This window comes from Mesoplodon densirostris, chromosome 3 (assembly GCF_025265405.1).
Source record: "Mesoplodon densirostris isolate mMesDen1 chromosome 3, mMesDen1 primary haplotype, whole genome shotgun sequence".
Classification (NCBI taxonomy): Eukaryota; Metazoa; Chordata; class Mammalia; order Artiodactyla; family Ziphiidae; genus Mesoplodon; species Mesoplodon densirostris.
Window position 1 is genome coordinate 169967106 of NC_082663.1, and position 12703 is coordinate 169979808.

At 34.6% G+C, this 12703-nt stretch overlaps 1 non-coding gene across 1 annotated transcript; it reads right to left on the reverse strand.

Annotated features, from left to right (window-relative positions):
- Positions 1–11644: 11644 nt before the first annotated feature.
- On the reverse strand, positions 11645–11764 carry LOC132487317 (U5 spliceosomal RNA). Its single transcript, XR_009531601.1, has one exon. It is a non-coding gene; the product is annotated as a U5 spliceosomal RNA (small nuclear RNA).
- Between the last annotated feature and the right edge of the window lie 939 nt (positions 11765–12703).

Genomic DNA, 12703 nt, shown 5'->3' on the forward strand with positions numbered 1-12703 from the left:
ATCTAGCTGAGAGCTCTTATTTAGTAGAATCTGAGTGAATTGATTCCCTAGTCATAAAGGTCCTCAATTTCTCATCAAATGTGACTTACACGTTTAACTGGAAACAAAGAATCAGCTTATAGCCAAACCAAGTATCTCCATAAGTCTTCCAAGAATTGAGGCTGAAATCTAAAGTTACCTACCCCATTTATATCACAAAACAACTAGGCCCTATAACCTATTATTTTTTCCTACAACAAACAAGTGTAACAGAATTCTAAACAGGCAGTCCAGAAGTCTATCATGTCACTGACCAGAAAGAAAATTTTGGTGTGTTAGGTGACCTTTTAAAATACCATGCTTCTATCATAAAGTGAAAGTGTATTTTTTGAATTATAAAGTTATTATACTCAGAAAAAAACTACCATGCTTGGACATTTTGTTTAGGAGTATAATTTATTTTAAAAACTTTTAAAATAGACATTTTAGTTTCTATTTTCTGTCCACTACCATAGGCAAAAGAATGTTTTCAGAAGAATACTTCTGAGACCACAGTAAACAAATATTCCTAATGCTGGTTATCATTTTGGCTCTGACTAGGTGGCATTGAAATTGTTTGTTTATTATTGTTCTATTGGAGGATCAGGGAGCATGAACAGAGATTGAAGACAAAGACTTTCTAGAGATGAATAAAATCAGTTAGCCAGCTTGAAATTGCCACTTCCCAGTAGGTTATTATTAATAGAGAAATGTATTCACTCAAAGTTATTAGCAGATGCTCCCTTTTTTGTCACAAAAAAATTATTTTTCCTATACATAGATACATTTTTAAAAGCCCAAATAGGAAGGCATCCTTGGTACTTCATATCATATAACATTTTCCTTAAACAGGATAATATGGCTCTTTTATTGATATAATTAATTTAGTTAAACATTCTCAGATGCTTGCTCTCCTCTTTCTTACATCAGATTAAATAAAGCCTGACAAATCCTTCAGATTTTAATTTATAGTCTTTCCTAATGAAAGAACTATCCTGAAGGGTGACACATAGAGAAATTTTTTTCACCACTATACATCTTCAGTTCCATTGAAACTTCAGCAAAATAGCAAACTATAGAATATCTTTAATCATACTAAGAAAACTTCCTCATCATGCTCCTCAGCTTTCAACCCAGTTCTTCTTGTTAGACTTCTGATAATTCAGCCATTCTCAAGCAAAACCTCTCCAGTTGCGAAATCTGAGGTTCTTTGTATCGTCCAGCTTACTCTAAACAAGCAACAGAATTTTAGCAAAAGGTGCTATTGCTATTTATAGTCCTTAATATTTACTTCTTTTAGAAATTTCTATGTCTTCTAAAAATTCAGATTCATGTTTTTTAAAAACTTCATAAGCCTCAAATCATGGATTGTGCCAATTCAATTTGAAATGTTCTTATGTCAGTTCAGATTTGTAAACTTGTAATGTGTATCATTATTTACTTTTTCCTAATGATGTAAGAAAAAGTATATGAGTGAAAAGCTGCCAGTATATCCCTCTCAGGAACATCTTTTGGAAACTAGAAAGGCTCAGAGATGTACCACAACATTTTTTTAAAGAGCACTGATGATGCTCAGTTTTATCATTTAAATGTGTATGACCTATGATCAAGTTATTAAGCTCTGCGTGGGTCAGTTCCCTAATTTTTAAATATGTATAACAATAGTATCTAGTTCATAGGTGCTAGTGAACAGAATTGTGTTTCTCCAAAATTCATATGTTGAAGCTCTAACCCCCAATGTGATACTATTTGGAGACAGAGCCTTTGAGAGGTAATTAGGGCGGGCCCTCATGATGGTGTTAGTGACCTTATAAAAAGGGACACCAGAGAGCTTGCTTTCTCTCTCCGTGAGTGCACACACTGAGCAAAGGTCATGTGAGCACACAGTATGATAGCAACCATCTACAGACCAGGAAGAAAGCTCATACCAGAACCTGACCATACTGGCACCCTGATCTCAGACTTCTAGTCTCCAGAACTATAAGAAAATAAATTTCTGTTTTGAAAGCCACAGTGGCTAGGGTACTTTGTTATGACAACATAGCTAAGCTAATGGGACTATCACTATATACATAACATACATAAAATAAGTCAGTTAGTATAAAATGCTTAGAATCATGCCTGGCACATGTTAAGATCACCATATTTTTTAACAATTATTTTTATTTGGTATCTAGAGTCATAAACTTTATAAAAGCTTAGATTACCAAGAGTTCTTAAAGACTACCCAGTTCAACTGTACTTTATCCTCACAGTTGCCAGCAACTGGTTTTCCTGTATGTTATCTAAAGCTGCCAAACTGGCTTACCCTGTTACACAATTAAATGCTAGCAGCACACCCAGGCCTCCAAACTCTCATCACATTATTTTAGGAAGCAGCATTCAGGGTGCAATTTTAGAGTTATGATATTTTTAAAAGCAACAACAATTGTATTTCTACTAGGCTCATTTTGTTCTTCTAATAAAATCTGTCTAGGTACTTTAATTGTAATGTTCACATAAGGGCAAAATCCATACACATATATACTGTATATCTATATCCATCCTTATAATCCATCTATCTATACTTCTCTCTAGATAGATAGATACGTTTATGTTTATATACAAACACATACATACATTCAAAACAGAACTCAAAAAAAAGTAATGTCAAAAGAAAGACCTGGTTATTTGAGTAATAAGACATTTTTGGTCTCTAGAAACAAAATTGTTTCCTAGGGGCTACTTCCACGGAAACCTGCTCCAGGTGCTAGAAGAAATTGTACTGATAGTTTTTAATTGATTCTATATAGAATGTTTTGAGGCAAAGATATTTTAAATAGTTCTTAATGCCTGTAGGTATATCAAGAATTGAATTAGTGTTGTTTAAAGTTATTCATTACCTACAGTTAATGGCAGACTAATTTCAGGGAACTGCTTTAAATTTTTATTTACTACAGAGTTTGGTTAACTTTTGTTTTCTTAGAAATGATTTAACATAATATCAAGTGGCACACTGCTTTGAGATATCTTTTTCTTTATATTCCTATGGCTAGCCTTCAGATCCTTTATCACAACACTCCTAGAATATTCTTCTAATTTTACTTTCCTTCTCCTTCAATCTGAGACACAGTATAAAGCAGTATTAAGGGCACAGATGTCTGCATTTGAGCCCACTCAAATCTCAACTCTTCCACTTTCTAGGTAAATGAGTTGGAGAAAATTACTCAACTTTTCTAAGTTAGTTTTGCATAATGTTTACCCCATCTTCCCTTCAGTGACTTCTCACTGGTTATAAAATGCAATCCCAATTGTTCTTGTAGTCTGTCAGTTCCACAACCATGTAACCTACCCCTTGCTATGTAATCTGACATCTGTACCAAACTAAATATTGTCCTCTCTTGCCTTGTTTAAGCCTATTCTACATAAACTATTGTTCATGCAATTTTCCTTACCTGCATGTGGGTTTTTTGGTAAGTCCTCTCATTATTTTTCTTGTTAGCTTTTTTCATTTGCAATTTTTTTTATTTATAGATTGTTTTTTGGTTGTTTTTGTTTGTTTGTTTGTTTTTTGCGGTACACGGGCCTCTCACTATTGTAGCCTCTCCCGTTGTGGAGCACAGGCTCCAGATGTGCAGGTCAGCAGCCATGGCTCACGGGCCCAGCCGCTCCACGGCATGTGGGATCTTCCCGGACCGGGGCACGAACCCGTGTCCCCTGCATTGGCAGGCGGACTCTCAACCACTGCGCCACCAGGGAAGCCCAGTAGATTGTATTTTTTAGAGCTGTTTTAGGTTCACAGCAAAATTAAGTAGAAGGTAGAGACCACTTTTTCCATGAAAACTCCAGTCTATATGAGTTGCCATCTGTATGTTTAATTTCACACAGCTCTTACTTGTGATATTATTCCTTATATTACTTTATTTGTCACCACTCTATTTCACTTAAATGTTATGTATTGCAGAATTTAAGTTAGCCTTATTTTGGCAGTACCTCAATGATTCTCTCTAGTGACCACAGAAAATATGAGGTTAGATGAAAAGTCTGTTTTCCCCACACATCTCTCAGGGCTCATACTAGCATTTTCTCCAAGAATAAAATGGAAGGATGAGCTCTACAAAGGATGTTGTTCAATTTGTTCATTGTGGCAGACTTTACTACTGTCCTACTGCTACCTGGATCCTGGCTCCTTCTAGACATATGGTAGGACTATACTGTCTCACTCTGCTGAAGTTAAGTATGGCCATTATCACATGCTTTGACCAATAAAATGTGAACATAACTTGCATTATAACTTTCAGCTAGAAGCATTAATTTGCCAGTTCTCTATGCCTTTCTTTTCCTCTGCCCTTGCAATCATGGGAGCATGTGTAGATGTGAATGTTTAATGCTACACGTGTTTATAGAGGACAAGTGTATGGAGAGTTTCCCAGATTCAAAATAAATTTGCATGAGAGAGGAATCATGAGATCTGAGCCATGGATATTGGTTGTTATTGTAGCATAACCTAACAAATCCTGGCAGACATAAATATGTAAGTTTATCTGAACAACAACAACAAAAATAGCATCTGAGTCTCTTTTACCTACTACTCTTTAATTGTTCTTTAGATAATGAGTTGATTGCATTTCTTAGTCCACCTTTACTCACTAACTCATTAAGTAAAGATTCATTTAAAGTCTTCTATATGCATGAAACTGGACAAGTTGTTGGGAATGAAAATAATAAACTGGATAGATGTGATCCCTAACCTGATGTATCTGACATTCTTGTGCAGAAGGCCAAACATGAATAAATAAATAAATAGAATTCAACAAACAAAACAGTTATAAAATGTTATAAGAGCTATAAAGGAAACAAGCAACAGTCTAACAGAGAATACAGGAAACTTACTTTAGTTATGATAATCAGAAAACCTCTATGATGTGGTGAGATTTTATCTGAGTCCTAATGGCTGAAAAGGACACTTTAAAGCAACTGCACATACTGAAAAATTTTGAAAGTCACCACACCTGCCCAGGGAAATGCATAAGCTCAGAAAAGACCTAAGAAGATCTAAAATTTATACCTCAGACTTATCTGTGTCACAGAGGCAGTGTACATCAATCAAAACCAAAACAGTAAACACACAAACAACCCCCCCGCAAAGTAAAGCACAGCAAACCGTAGGTAAGTAGGATAATGTGATCTCCAGGATTTAAGCCATTAGATTTAACTGTCCAGTTTTCAATAAAAGAATCACAAGGCATACAAAGAAATAGGAAAGTATGGCACATTCAAAGGAAAAAAATCAACAGAAACTCTCCCTGAAAAAGACCAATGGCAGACCTACTGAACAGAGATGTTAAGCAACTGCTTTGAGGATGCTCAAAAAAATGAAAGGAAGATGTGGAGGAGGTCAAAGAGCAATGTGTGAACAAAATGGAATGATTGATAAAGAGAGAGAAAACATAGAAATAAACCAAAAAGAAATTCTGGAGCTGGAAAATACAATAATTAAAATGAAAACCTCACTAGAGGGATTAAAAGACAGATTAGACCGGGCAGAAAAAAGAATCAGTGAACTTGAAGATAGGACAATGGGTATCATCATGACTGAGGAACAGAAAGAAAAAATATTAAAGAAATGTTAGCAGAGCCTAACAGACCTGTGGGAAACCATCAACTGGATCAATATATGCATTGTGGGAGTTATATAAGAAGAGAGAGAGGAAGGAGCAGAGAGAATATTTAAAGAAATAATGGCTGAAGTATCCAAAATTTGATGAAAGGCATGAACATAAACTTCCAAGGAGTTCAACAAACTCCAAGTAAGGATTTGAACTAAAAACTAAAAGACACCCGCATCAAGACATGTTATAATCAAATTTTTGAAAGACAGACAAAGATGAACTCTTCAAAGCAGAAACAGAAAAGTGACTTGGCACAAACAAGGAGGATCTTTAAAAAGATTAGTGGTATATTTCTCATCAGAAACTTTGGAGGGCAGAGATCAGTGGGCCAATATATTCGAAGTGCTTAAAAAAACAAAAACCTATAAATCAAGAAATTAAAGATAAGATATAAATAAATGGAACACATCCCATGTTCATGGGTTAGAAGACAGTATTGTTAAGATGTCAATACTACCCAAAGTGATATACAGATTGAATGCAATCCCTATCAAAATCCCAATGACTTGTTTTGCAGAAATAGAAAAACCCATTCTAAAATTCTTATGGAAACTCAAGCACCCTGACTAGCCAAAACAATCTTGGAATAAAGCTGGAGGAGTCACATTTCCTGATTTCAAAACTCACTACAAAGCTACAGTAATCAGTACTGGCATAAAGGCAGACATACAGACCAAGGGAATATAATAGAGAGCCCAGAAAAATAAACTTTCACATATATGATCAAATGATAATTTTGACAAAAGTGCCAAGACCTTTCAGTGAAGAAAGGACAGTATTTTCAATAAATGTTGCTAGGAAAACTGAACATCCACATACAAAAGAAAGAAGTTGGACCTTTACCTAACACCATATATAAAATTAATTTAAAATGGATCAAAGATCTAAATGTAAAACTTAAAACTACCGAACTCTTCAAGAAAACACAGGGCAAACATTTCACAATATTGGATTTGGCAATGATTCCTTGAATATGATACCAAAGGCACAGGCAACAAAAGAAAAAATAGACAAATTGCGCTGAAAACTAAAAAGTTTTGTGTATCAAAATACTATCAACCAAGTAAAAAGGTAACACATAGAATGGGATAAAATATTTGCAAATCATTTATCTGATAAGGGATTAATGTCTAGAATATATAGAGATCTCCTAATACTCAACAACAAAAAAAACAAAGAATGTTATTCAAAAAATGGGCAAAGGACTTGAATAGATATTTCTCAAAGAAGACATAAAAATGGCCAACACATATGTGAAAAGATGTTTAACATCATTGTTCATTACCAAAATGAAAATCAAAACTACAATGAGATACTTATTCAAATCCATTAGGATGAATACTGTCTAACAGATAAACTGACACAGAGAAAATAACAAGTGTTGGTAAGGATGTGGAGAAAATGGAATCCAGTACACTATTGGTAGGGATGTAAAATGGTAAAGCTACTGTGAAAGGCAGTATGGTGGTTCTTCAAATAATTAAAAGTAGAATTATCATATGTCCAGCAGTTCTAATTCCAGGTGTAGAATTGAAAGAATGCCTGGAAGAGTTATTTGTACACTCATGTTCATAGTAGCATTGACAGATGACTGGATAAACAAAATGTGGTGTATACATTTGGTCCTCTGTATCTGCAGGCTTTGCCTCTGCACGTTCAACCAACCAAAACTGAAATTTCAATCCACTGTTGATTGAATCCATGGGTGCAAAATCCGCAGATACAGAGGGCCAACTATATTCATTGTACTACGCCAATTTATATAAGAAACTTGAACATCCATGGATTTTGGTATTTGCAGAGACTCCTGAAACCAATCCTCCAAGGATACTGAGGGATGACTAGACATACAAGGGAATATTATTCAACCTTAAAAAAGAAAGGAATTCTGACATATGCACAACATGGATGAACCTTGAGGACATTAAGCTAAGTGAAGTAAGCCAGTCACAAAAAAGACAAATACTGTATGATTCCACTTACATGAGGTACCCAGAGTAGTCACTCGTTGAAACTAAAAGTTGAATGGTGGTTTCCAGGGGCTGGGGGTAAATGGGAATGGACAGTTATTATTTAATGGGTATAGAGTTTCAGTTTTACAAAATGAAAAGACTCCTGGTGATGATGGTCATGGTGGCAGCACAACATTATGAATCTATTTAACACTAAAATGGTAAATTTTATATTATGTGTATTTTACCACAATAAAAAAATAAGAAAAAAAAAAAGATATGCTGGCCAGGAGGTGGGCTACTCAGAGCTCTCTTCTGGCAGTTGGAATAAAAGAGCAGATTATAGTTGGAGATGCTCTACCCTGGGGACAACATCTTAGAGATGAGTGAAAACAAAAAGAAAAAGAAAAAATAAAAGAAAGCATGAAGGTGGCTGTTACTTTTAGATTTATGGTACAATTGCACTGATTTATATTATAGCCTTTGTAGTATTTGGGAGTTGGAGATAATTCACAATCACTCTATGAAATGATGATTGTAAAATAATTAAATAGAGCACATTGTGACAGGGTGTAGTTAGATCCTGTTTTTTAAAATCATTTTGACACTCTCTGCCTTTTAATTAGTTAGTCCATTAACCTTTAAAGTGCTTATTGATAAGCTTGGTTTGCTTCTACCACTTTGTTTTCTACTGTCTCCTTTCCTTTGTTGTTGCTGCTGTTGCTTTGTTCTTTGGGTTTTCCTTGCCTGTTTTTTTAAAACTTTAATTTTTTAAATTCCATTTTTTCCCCAGGCTTTCTAGTTTAATACACACACATGAGCACCTTAAACTCCACATTTTGGGGAGAATTTGGAAAAGTGGGGAAGGACTCCCAATCCACACTGAAAAAACAGAGTTGTGTTTCAGTGACATCAGTTTAACTTCCATTTTAATTTTTACATTGGCTTTTACTTATGCTTATTTTCATTTTAAGTAGTTGCCACAGGGATTATAATATATTTTTAACTTTTTCATATGTCATCTACGGTTAATTTTGTATCAGTTCATGTAAAACATGAACATCTTAAAAGTGTGGTGTTGTACTGTACAACATAAACCGTTACATAAATAATATTGTCCTGTACATACATTCATCTTCTTTTTTTCACTTAATATTTTTATGAGACATATATCTGTGCAGTTCTAGTTTACTGTAACTGGTATTTATACAAAGGATTATTTAATATATTTTAAATTTTTATTTCTTGTTGATAGGCTATTGATATAGTTATAGCCACCTTTTTTTAAAAAAGCCAGTTTTGTTAGGGTCCTCCAGAGAAACAGAATCAATAGGAGACAGATACATAGGTTCATAGATAGATACATAGATATAGATATAGATGTATAGTATACACACACATAGAGTATAAGTCCCATTATGAGGGCAGGAGAAGACCAATGTCCTAGTTCAAGTGGTCAGGCAGAGAAAGAGCCTGAATTCTCCCTTTTGTCACCTTTTTGTTCTATTCAAGCACTCAACCGATTGGATGATGTCCTCCCACATTGTGGGAAGTTATCCGCTTTACTCAGTCTACTGCTAATCTCATCCAGAAACACCCTCATAGACACACTCTGAAATAATGTTTAGCCAAATATCTGGTCACCCCATGGTCTAGTCAAATTGACACATGAAAATTAACCATCACACCAATAGTTCTAGAATAAAAATTCTTGTACTTGTCTTCTTATGTATATGTATTAGTTATTAACTAGGGATACACTTAAAAGTAAAATTGCTATGTGAAAGTGTATGCCCATCTTCAGCTTTACTAAATATTCCCAAATTGCTATCTGAAGTGGTTAAATTAAATGAGACTGTCATCAGCAACAGATGAAAGTTCTGTCTGGTTGTTCCACAAACATGCCAATCTTGACAGTCTCTTTAGTTTTTACTTTTCCAATGACATATGGGAGTAGGAATAGGGCAACAGTTTTCTCTGGGGTGTTTTGCTGCAATAGGGCAAATATTGTCTAAAAGTTTTCTGCTTTACTAGGGTGCCCCTTTCCTAATCCTTTGGCAAGAGAGAGTAAACATTTTGTGGGGCTCTTTTTAAAATTTGTCTTTACCCACTGGCATTTCTAGGTTGAAAGTTTCTTCACTCAGTCCAAGATATATGAGGCAAAAAGAAAACTCTAGGAACATGCTACAATATGGCTAATCAGGTCCCAATGTTCCTAGCTTGCCTACCTTCTCTCTCTTTCAGAGTTTTCTTGTGTGTGTGCGTGTGTGTGTGTGTTTAAATATGTAATTTGCAAGGTTTTAGCTGTAGGGAGACCTGCATCTACTCCATCTTCTGTTATTTCACATGAACTTTGCAATTGGTTTGTTATGTGTTGTGAAAAACCCAGTTGTGATTTTGACTGAAATCACTTTGAATTTAGTTATTGATTTAAAGAGTTTTACTTCTGTGTTCTGCAAGTGCTTTATAATTTGCTACATAAGGTACTTGTACATATTTTGTTAGATATATTTCTTCATACATTTTACATTTTTACCAGTAGGATCTCTTATTTTCTAATTGGTTATTGCTGATATATAGGAATGTTGGTGATTTTTGTATTCATATCTCAGATCTTGTAACCTTGAACTCTCTAATGCTAATATTTTATCTGCAAATTCTTTTAGAGTCAATATGTGGATTATCATATAATCCGCAAATAACAACTGCTTTGTCTCTCCTTTTTCAATTTCTTACTTCTTATATATATATTTTTTCTTATCTTATTGCATTTTCTAGGATACCCAGTAGTTAATTTGAAGACATCTCTATCTTATGCCTGATTTAAAAGGACACTCATTTTTTTATTATTCTGTAATTAAAATCTTTTATTATTCATTTACATTTCAATAATTATAGCTTTCTCTTCTTCCTGTTAGTGTTAATATATGAAATTTTAACTGTACACATCTAGAAACAATAAAAATTGGTTTAAGGAAAAAGATATTATGTCATAGTTAATGTAATAAAGATTCCCTAAAGGCATGATATTATAAAATCAGTTTACTGCTTTACAGAATTACAAAGAAATTTAAGTGGATTTTAGCTGTAGTCTGTTTTTTCCTTGAGGCCACCGATCAGACTTAGTATTTTTACATGTAATTACCAGAGTTATCAAGTAGACCAGGTGTTAGTAACTGAAATGATGGTAAATCCATATTAATCATCTTCTTGTACTCTTATATATATAGACTAAGCTTTATTTAGAGTGTTCATTTGTATACCTTAAATAGGTAAAATCTCATTCCTATGTTTCAAAGAAAAACATATTTCTGTCTGTAATTCTTAATAGGGTGAATTATTAACATATTTTAATTAAACTCAACTTAACCCAGATGTCAGCTAGGGTCTTCTTTTTTTTTTTTTTTTTTTCTTTTTGCAGTATGCGGGCCTCTCACTGCTGTGGCCTCTCCCGTTGCGGAGCACAGGCTCCGGACGCGCAGGCCCAGCGGCCATGGCTCACGGGCCCAGCCGCTCCGCGGCACATGGGATCCTCCCAGACCGGGGCACGAACCCGTATCCCCTGCATCGGCAGGCGGACTCCCAACCACTGCGCCACCAGGGAGGCCCGCTAGGGTCTTCTTGACATTAAGATTGTGGTAGGAATTATTCAAATACACACATTTAATGGCTGAGAACTTCACAAGATTTCTGCTAATCTCTGGTGTTAAAGCACAGTTCAGTTCCTTCATCTGTACCATCAAGTACAGATATTATATTCTACCACCAGGTCAAAATTAGTATAAAGCTCAGCCTTTATGCCTGACTGGACAAGAGAATCCATTACACCAAGAATTTTATAAATTGGTTTATGGGTTCAGATTGCATCAAATTCCACACTGATTTCCACTGACGTGCAGAACAAACAACTGTTCCTCTATTATTTTCTGTCCCTGGTGCAGCATTACAGCATCTAGACCAAGTTCCTTCTGTGTCTCAGCACCTGTCCTTTTTGTATATTTTAAAGTCATCTTTTATTTTTCCAGCCTTGTTTATTCCCACAAGGCCTCAAAAAATTGAACAAGAGTCATGCTTTTCCCTCCCCACATGAATCTTTAGGAAAAGGCAAAAGATTCATTCAATTATGAAGAGAAGCACGAGTATGGATTTAAAGTCATCTTTAAAAATAAAATCGTCGTTTTCCATATAAAAAACGCATCACTTTGTACAACAAATTAATAACTGTTTCCAAGTAACATAATATTTATAAACTTCTTATATGTGCATCTTCATCATTTCTCTAAAACAAATTCAGTTTTGTGGTAATTTCATAGTCACGTTTTTAAAGTGTTCGGTACTACTAGAATTAAACCTTTTTAACTTCTATGAAACAGTCATATCCAAAAGAACATTACTCATTAAAACCACACTATAAATCATATTTTCAGAGCATTAACCCAGAGAAGAACATGGCAGAAAATGAATAATCTATGCAGCTTGATGCCTTTTCACATATTGATTTACATGTCATTTGTCTGCAATTATTGTTTAAATACAATTCACTCTTTCCCAATAGGATACTATTAGCATTACTGCATACAAGGATCAGACTTACATTAAAATGGTTTAAACCCAAGCCCAACTTTATTGTTGTTTTGTTGTTTTCACTTGGAATATTAAAGATTATTTTAACACAAATGGGACACATATACTTGAACATTGTAGTCATCTGTATTGAATTCTATCATTCATCTGAGATCTTCTTCCTGATATTTATCAATATAAGATTGGCTAACCCTTCTCGTGACAAGTGTAAGAGCATGTTGATGGCCTGAAGACCATCACCTATACGGTTTCTGTCTGTTGCATTGTTTGTACAGGGGAATCCTATAACAAAGATGCTAAGTATGATTTCCTACTCTGAAAATTAAACGTTTCACCTATTTTTTTTAAAGAAATTAAAGAGGAATCTCAAGCCAAACCAAAGATTCCTTCCTCCATAATAACTGCCCCCAAATAACCCCACATGGGATGGACATGCTAATTCATTTTTGCTTCATTCTCTATCTTCAAACTGGAGACAGTAATCAGATGCAATTATTA